We start from the raw sequence: 9,493 nt of genomic DNA, 5'->3' as shown, positions 1-9,493 counted from the left end.
CTTTGTCATCCTGATTCTTATCCAGTGTGTTAGCTATCCTTTAGTTTTATCTGCAAATTGGATAAAAATGCTACATAGGCCTTTTATTTTGGTTTTGGTTTTTGTTTTTGGCGGGGCAATGAGGGTTAAGTGACTTGCGTAGGGTCACCCAGCTAGTAAGTGTCAAGTGTTTGAGGCCGGATTTGAACTCAGGTCCTCCTGAATCCAGGGCCAGTGATTTATCCACTGTGACACCTAGCTGCCCCCTACATATGCCTTTATAGAAGTTGCTGATCAAAACTTTAAACAGCACACGGACCGGTATGGTCCTCCATTACCTACTCAGTATATATCTTTTGGGTTTTTTGTCGCTTAGTTGTTTTCAGTTGTGTCCAACAATCCGTGACCCCATTTGGGGTTTTCTTGGCAAAGATACTGGAGTGGTTGGCCATTTCCTTCTCCATCCCATTTTACAGATGAGGAAACTGAAGCAAACAGAATTAAGTGACTTGTGCGAGGTCACACAGCTAGGAAGTGTCTGAAGCCAGTTGTGAACTCGTGAAGATGAGCCTTCCTGACTCCAGGCCTAGCACTCTATCCATTAAGCCACCTAACTGCCCATTTTTTGTTTGCAGAACATTTTACTGATGCTTTTTTTGGGAGGGGAGGCAGGGCAATGAGGGTTAAGTGACTTACCCAAGGTCACACAGCTAGTAAGTGTCAAGTGTCTGAGGTCGGATTTGAATTCAGGTCCCCCTGAATCCAGGGCCAGTGCTTTATCCACTGTGTCACCTAGTTGCCCCTGTTTTTTTTTTTTAAAGTCACAGTTATTTCCAGCTAAACACATTTTCCTTCCTACCTTCATGATCCTGTCTTTTTAACCTTTTTCTTGCCATTGGGCTACGATGACTCTGGAGGAGTTCTGTCTCACTCAAATCTAATTCATGGACAAATCAAGACATCACACTAGTGATGTCATTGGTCTTCTCTGAGAATGAAGGAGAAGCAACAGTAACAATAACACTATGATGAACAACTTTAACAATATCCACTTTTAATCTGGTCTCAGTGATCCTCATTTCAGGTATGGGGCACTATGGAAAATAATCACGATATGATTGGACTTCCACAACCAACTTGTCAGAGGGACCCCACATTTTTCTATTTCCTCATAGGTCTGACCATGATGTCCCCATCAACCCTCCTGGGAACATGTGAAGGTGACTTTTGGCAGAAGCACATGACAGTGGTGGACAGGTGTTTGCTTATGGGCTGAGAGGGGAGTTAGTGGGAGTGGTGTTTCCCACCTTAACAAGCAATAGCAACCAGGGCATTGAAAGGTTTCCTGCCAATGCACACGGCAGAAGTAAACATGTGAGTATCCAGTCAGTCTGAAAGGAGAGTCTCAGGTTTGACAGTTGCCTTATGGATAACCCCAAGTTCAATAATTCCAGAGTTTCAGAGCATGGACTCTGGTCCTTTTAGACTGAGATTTTGTGAATGCAGCATATTCTGTGTGGCAAGTTTTCTTTTCCCCATTTAAAAAATACTGAACTTAGGGGCAGCTAGATGGTGCAGTGGGTAGAGTACTGGCCCTGAAGTCAGGAGAACCTGAGTTCAAATCCGGCCTCAGACACTTAACACTTACTAGCTGTGTGACCCTGGGCAAGTCACTTAACCCCCATTGCCCAGCAAAAAAAAAAAAATACTGAACTTAACCAACATCGACAAAAAATTAGTCATTTCATGTACATAGTAGGACAGAGAAGGTTAATAATAATAATAATGGTAATAGCTAATATTTCTAAATGTGCCAGGCACTGTGCTAAGTGCTTTACAAGTATTATCTCATGTGATCCTCCCAATAACCCTGGGAAGGAGGTGCTATTATCATCCTCATTTAATAGATGAGAAAACTGAGGCAAACAGGGGTTAAGTAACTTGCCCAGAGGTACACAGCTCAAAAGTGTCTGCGGTAGAATTTGAATTCAGTTCTTCTTGACTCTAGACCAGGGGCTCCATATACTATATCATCTAGCTGCCTCTATAACTGCAAATCTTTATTATGTATAACTTGTTTTTCTTTTAAAGTATGTAATAAATTTAACATTACTTTCAAGGCTGTTCTGTTTATTTGATTTCTTCTGTTATTTCTTCAGTTCTGTGCTTTTCAAAAATATGTTTAAGTGACTTTCTTTTCTTTCTTTTTGGCAATTATCCCTCTCTTCTACTTCCCTATTTCCCTCTCCTCCTCAATTAAGGAAAAAAAGAAAAGCAAAAATTTTGTAATAATGTAATGTATCGAGCAAAACAAACGCCCACATTGGGTATGTCCAAAAATATATGTCTCATTCTGGGGCTCAAATCCATCACCTCTCTGTCACGAGGTAAGTGGATAACATGCTTCATCACTGATACCCTGGATTTGTCATTGAGTAGAATTCTTAAATCTGTCAAAATTGCGTATCTTTTATAATATTATTGTTATTGTATACATTAGTTCTTTTGGTTCTTTTCACTCCTTTCTGTTGTGTGGGAAATATAGTGAAATACTCAGAAAGCACACGTTTGATAGTAAGAGGATTGCTTACTCAGTTTTCCCTAAATTATATTTAGCTTTTGAGGGAAACTGAAACCATGGTGTGGCATTATGAATCTGGAAGGGATTGTCTATAACTCTAGAGGAAAGGTATTACACTGGGATATATTATCCCAATACCAATGCCAACTGAATTTTTCTTTCAAGAGGTAAAGAGTTGGTGAGGGCATTTTCTGTGGATTGAAAAAAGGAGCTGTCCCATACCTGATGTGCAGTTAGTACCTTAAATTCCTGTATGGGAGCTGAGGACCTTCTTGGAGTTAGTTCCAAGAACTGGACCCATCAATATCATCCCAGAGTTTTGAGGGGGACTCTGGCCTATAGATTACATGTAGAAGTATGTTGCTATTCATTTAGGGGTTTGTGGACTAGCCAGAAAAGGATCTAGAAAACAAGCCTGATGGTATTTGTAGGTGCTGAATTTTGTGGCTAAAGGCAGTATTTTGTCCAAACCTGCCCTCCAACTTTTTTGTGTGTGAGGCAATTGGGGTTAAGTGACTTGCCTAGGGTCACACAGCTAGTAAGTGTTTAGTGTCTGAGGCTGGATTTGAACTCAGGTTGTCCTGAATCCAAGGCTAGTGCTTTATCCACTGCACCACCTAGCTGCCCCTGCCCTGCAACTTTTAAACCCTATCGTTGCTTTTTCCTCTTTGTCTTGTAGCTATATTCCAAGTCTATCTTGGGCTATTTCCATTTATTTATTTATTTATCCATTTATCCATTTATTTATTTATTTATCCATTCATTCATTCATTCATTCATTCATTTATTTATTTATCCATTTATTCATTCATTTATCTATCTATTTATTTATGTATTTATTTATTTGTCCATTTATTTATTCATCCATCCATCCATTTATTTATTTACCTATCTATCTATTTATTTATTTTTGCAGGGCAATGAGGGTTAAGTGACTTGCCCAGGGTCACACAGCTAGTAAGTGTCAAATGTTTGAGGCTGGATTTGAACTCAGGTCCTCCTGAATCCAGGGCCAGTGCTTTATCCACTGTACCACCTACCTGCCCCATTCTTGGGTTTTCTCCCTTATGCTCTTTACCTGATTGTCAGCTCCTTGAGTCTAGAGATTTTTTTCATTGTCTCACATATAATTGACTTTGGATAAGTGTCTGTTGGATTGGATTGGATTGTGTAGGCTGTCTCTCACTCTAGGAACATATTTCCTCTTCATTTTTGCCTTTGAAACTTTTCTCTTCAAGGCCCAGGTCAAGGGTAGCTCCCTCAATGAAGCCTTTCCCAGAATCTTCTGGCTGAAAGTGATTCACCCTATCTCAGATTTTGTACTGTGCTTGGTCTAGGTCTCCCTCTCCCTCTCTCCACCCTCTCTCTTTTGCCTCTTCATAGTCTTCTTATTTCCTGTGATTTATATCAGGTATTGCAGCTTTCCTATTCAACTGCAGAAGTCCTTGAGGGCAAAGATTATGTCATCTTTCAGAACTGTATTGCCAGCTTCTGGTACAGACAGAGTGGTCCTCATATATTGAATCTGTAAGTTGGATACAGCATCTTTCCTTTTCTTTGGACAGATAGCATAGTATATGATAAGATCTTCATTATGAATCATAAGAGCTGAGCTCTAGGCCCAGATCCACCATTTTCAACAAATATTTATTACACATTTACTATTTGTAGCATTCCTTACATCCATTTCCCATGCCCAATCACATGCCCAAGCAACGGGTCCAGTCAATCAATAACCTCCCTGTTTCAGAACCTGATCACATCTCACCTATACTATTTCAATTACCTCTTCCTTGGTCTTCAGATTTCACCTTTTCTACTCTTCCTCTCTTACACATAGCTACCAAATTAATATTCTGGCCATGTCACTCCCCTGTTCAAACACTTTCACTGACTTCTATTAACTCTAGGATAAATATAAACTTTGTAGTCTGGCATTTAGTCGCCTCCATCTCAAATCCCATTTTCTGTGAAAAGCCTTGCCTGAGGCCCCTCAGTGCTGGGGCCTTCCCATTGTTTATTATTTCCAATTTCTCCTGTGCAGAGCTTGTTTGTCCATAGTTGTTTGCATGTTGTCTCTCCTATTAGACTCCAAACTCCTTGAGAGCTGAGACAGTCTTTTGCCTTTCTTTGTATTCCCAGGGCTTGGCACAGGGCTTGGCATAGAAGAGACACTAAATAAATGGATATTGATTCACTGACTCTAATTTCCCCCCACTTATTTTTCCACATATTTTGTAGATTATTTCCCTTCATATAATCTACAATCCAACCAAACTGGTTTATTAGCCTTGTAAGGGGTTGAAATTCTAGCTATACTATCTAAAATCTAATGAGTGGTCGCCAATAAATTATAAGCTTTAGCAAGAATATTTAACTGCTTGAGTATTTATTAAAGAGCATTAGGATCAGAGAGAAAGGTAAAAATCTAACTATTTCTAAGAGACCCTATCATCCAACCCACCATGGTGAGGTCAGGAACCAAAAAGAGACAGAACCACTCCGCCAGCGTCCGCTTCCTACTTTGTGTCCTCCTCCCAGAAATGGGAGGCTCCTCAAGTTGATTGGCTGGTAGCCTTGATAGACAGTACCCACGAGCAAGCATCACTTCCTGACGCCAAGGACCTTGACCGCATGGCTTGCCCTCAGAGGCCTTCTCCTCATGGCGGAGCTTTTCTACAGTGAGTCTCCAGCAGGTGGCGCCATTCCAATTGTTACAGCCTCTCCTTGAACTTGCTATTCTGTCTCTCAACTCCATGTCCTGGCATGGGCTATATCCCCCATGCCTAGAATGCACTCCCTCTTTAACTCTTGCCTTTTAGAAACACTGGCTTCCTTCCGGGCTCATTTCCGGTGCCACCTCCAAGCGGAAGCCCTTCTGGATTCCTCCAGTTGTTAATACTCTGTACTCCTGGAATTCTCTTGCTTTCACTTATTTATTTGCAAATGATAAATTAAGACTTTACAAATAATTCTACCATTAGGATTTAAACTCCTAGAGGTCAGAGATTATTGCATTTTCTTGTGTATATTCTTGCCACCCACTGCCTTTCACATAAAAAATGCTTAATATGTTTATTGAATTGAGTTTGATTAAAGGACAAGTCTCTTCATCTCTCCAGGCCTCGTCAATCTGTCATCAGTGAAACAGAGATAATAATCTTTATGTAGCAGAAAAGAGGCAGGGAGGTTGTGTAGTGAGTGGTTAGAGAACTAGCCTTGGAATCAGGAAGATTCCTTCCTCTTCATAAGTTCAAATCTGGCCTCAGACCTTTACTAGCTGTATGATCCTGGGCGAGTCACTTAACCCTGTTTGTGTCAGTTGGTCATTTGTAGAAAACCTCAAAATGGGTTCACAAAGAGTCAAATGTGACTGAACAACAACAAAATGTAGCAGACAGACAAAGTGGGCCTCAAAACGAACAGAAAGAGGTGAGCAGGCAGGGTCATCTTCAGGAAATTGCAAAGCTCTTTTAATGATCTGAGAAAAAAGCCCATCTTTTTAAGGCCAGTATTCTATCAATGTTGTTAGGCTTTGAGCTAAGGAACACTAAAGTCTTGGAAGAAATGAGGGAGAGAAGGAGCCAGAAGACAACAAACAGAAAGGGATATGACAGACAGAGCAGGCTGTACCATGTTATAACCAAGAACAGAGGTGTGGAGTGAAGGAGATTTCATTTAGGAAATCATTTCAGAAATGTTTGAACAGAAAAAAAGATGAGCTGATCATGTTGAGAACATGATGAATAGCCGGGGCACCAGAGTGTGTGTGTGTTCTGTTGGCAGTTGTGCTTTGTCAAAGGAAGGCAAGGACAGCCCCAGCATGTTGGAGAGACCCCTGTAGTGTACTTATGGGAAGACTCAGATGATAATCCCACAGAACAGGCAGGTGAGGAAGGATTTAAATTCGAACAACTGGAGACAACACCCACATCCAGGAGACCATCAATCCACTGGAATGTCTCTCTCTATAATACCAACATTACCCATCCCACAGGGTTATTTTGAGGATCAAATAAGGTAACGTTGAAAGAAAAATTGTGTGGGCTTTCGTTAATACAAACTTAGGACAAAGAGAATTAAAAGGAGTTTATTGTAAGTATGTTAAGGTAGCAACTTGTTGATGGGTTGATCACTGGAGATCAGCAAATTGGCTTCAAGATAGGCTTGTATTTATTGATAAATTTCATGATGAGGTAAAGACAATCTGCATAGGTTCATGTCAGTAAAAAGGGTGAGCTCTTGCATTTTATGTCCTCCCCAAGGGAGCTGGCACCTGACAAATTACAGGTAGGGGTACAAATATCACAGGTAGGGGGTATGTGACAAAAAGCAGGTAATGCAAAAAGCTTCAGTGTTGGTGTCACCTTTCTCAATAGAGCTTCTCCCAACATTGCTTCATAAACAGGCTTGGGAACAATGGGTCACTGAGTCAACAACTTTTAATAGCAATATACATCAAAGTCCTTTGAAAGTATGAATACAGTACTTACTGAACACTGTTAATTGCTGAGGGCATAGACACAAAAAGAGAAAGTCTCTACTCTCAAGGAGTTTTCATTCTAATGAAGGGAGGCAACACATATAGGAGAATGGGGGCTAGGGAGGGATATTTTGATTTGGAAAATTACAGGCGCAGGGGAGTACATTGAGACACCCTTTCAAGGATCAATGACAGTACTGATTTGGTTATGGTTCAAGAACTGGGAAGAATAAGCATGTGGGAGTGAGGTAAAGCATGACTGGGGCTGGGCCTTGATGTAGTGGGTGACTGAGGCAACCCCAAATCAGTACAGCAGGGCCTTAGAGTGGGAGTTTCCAGCAGTGAAAGAGTCAAGCCCTCTAGAACATGATTTCTGTTCCAGACAGAAAGTGAGAGGTAAAATATGGCTAGAGATGGGCCTATAAAACAATAAAGCACTAGACAAATAGCAAATACAATAATCAGCTCTAAATAGACATTTCCTCACCTTCAAGGGATGCCCCTTTAGTTTTACTTTATGTGCACTTGGTGAACAAGGACAGACTACCTCCACGCATGACTTTTATGGTGTTTTTTTTTGTCCTTTGAACATTTTACTTTCAATCTTGATTTTCCCAGGCCTAACTGATTGATGTATTTTTCATTTATAGTGCAATTCATCTTGTTCCCTTTGATCTCTGTTTTTTTCTAGGTTTCTATACTTTCAGTAAGTTGTGGTTTCCTGAATTTAAAGAAAACAAAGTACAATGAGTAGAAATAATAACAGCTGGCATTTATGTAGCACTTGAGGGCAGCTAGGGATCACAGTGGATAGTGTGCTTGGCCTGGAGTCAGGAAGACCTGGGTTCAAATGTGGCCTCAGACACTTACTAGCTGTGTGACCCTGAGCAAGTCACTTCACCCTCTTTGCCTCAGTTTCTTCACCTGTAAAATGAGCTGAAGAAGGAAGTGACAAACCACTCCAGTATCTCTGCCAAGGAAACCCCAAATGGCTCAGAAAGAGTTGGACATGGCTGAAGAAACACTGAAGGAAAATAATGACATACAACACTTCAAGGCTTGCAAAGCACATTTAGCACAACAACCCTGGGAAGTAGATGCTATTGTTATCCTCATTTAACAGATAAGGAAAATGAGGTAAATTGAGGTCAAGTGACTTGCCCAGGGTCATACAATTTTTAAGTATCTGGAAGTTGGATTGGAACTCAAATCTTCCTGACTATAGGACCTATATTTTATCCACTTTGCCATCTAGCGTTCTATTATTATTATTTTTTTATAAACATGGCTTAGAAAAGAACTGGGTTTGGAATAAGAAGACAAGCCACTTAATGTTTCCTAACCATTTGATTCCTCATGTACAGAATGGGGATAATAATAATAAACCATGAGTTCTTTGAAAGCAGGTTTGGTGGGTTTTTTCCTTCTCTTTCTTTGTATCCCTAAAACTTAGCACAGGGCTTGGTATACAGGTGGCAAATAATAAATGCTTGTTGACCGAAATTTGTATGGTGCTTCCAGGTTTTCCTAGAACCTTCTTCATAGCAACTCATTTTTTTTTTTTTTTAGTGAGGCAATTGGGGTTAAGTGACTTGCCCAGGGTCACACAGCCAGTAAGTGTTAAGTATCTGAGGCCAGATTTGAACTCAGGTACTCCTGACTCCAGGGCCAGTGCTCTATCCACTGTGCCATCTAGCTGCCACATAGCAACTCATTTTTACCAATGATGGAAGTGAGTTTTTTATGATTGTGGACGTCTGAGGCAGGATTCAAATCCAGCTCTCCTGACTCCAAGTACAGCACTCTGTCCACTCTGCTCCAATTCTTTGTGCATGATGTTCATCACAGTTACTGTGAAGGTGAAATCAGATTTGCTCATTATTCAACCACTATTAAGTAACTACTGCATGTAGCACATGTTGACCAAGAAATAAGGAAACCCAAGTTTTCATCTCAGGTCTATTACTTCCTGGATATATGACTTTGGAGCAAATCTATCCTAATGTGTAAATTAAGAGGACTGGACAAGGTGATTTCTAAGGCTTCTTGCCCTTCAGATAGTCTAAGAAGTTAACTGATGATGAAAGTTCTATGCTAAAGTTCTAATCAGTGGATTCAGGACAAAGGATCTCCTCTGCACACTGTTTGTGTGACCTTGAGAAAGTCATTTCCCCCCTCTCAGGGTCTCTGTTTTCTCATTTCTGGAATAAAGGGGTTGTGCTAAATGGCTTCTCTAAGACCTTTAAAGCAATAGTTTTTGAGGTCACAAATAATAATAGGGTTTAGACTTGTGATTTCAGTGGTCTAGGGAACAACTAGGGAACCTCTGGACCAATGTAGGTCTGCACTTTCTCTGCAATTTATAATTTGAGAAAGTCATTTTGAGCTCTAAGTCAAGTGATGTGCAGAGGCTCACATGGGCAGTACGTGTCTTCCTGACTCTGAGTCTG

Source organism: Dromiciops gliroides, chromosome 3, assembly GCF_019393635.1.
Source record: "Dromiciops gliroides isolate mDroGli1 chromosome 3, mDroGli1.pri, whole genome shotgun sequence".
NCBI classification, from domain to species: Eukaryota; Metazoa; Chordata; class Mammalia; order Microbiotheria; family Microbiotheriidae; genus Dromiciops; species Dromiciops gliroides.
The sequence above is the reverse complement of the archived record's forward strand: the minus strand, read 5'-3'. Positions refer to the sequence as shown.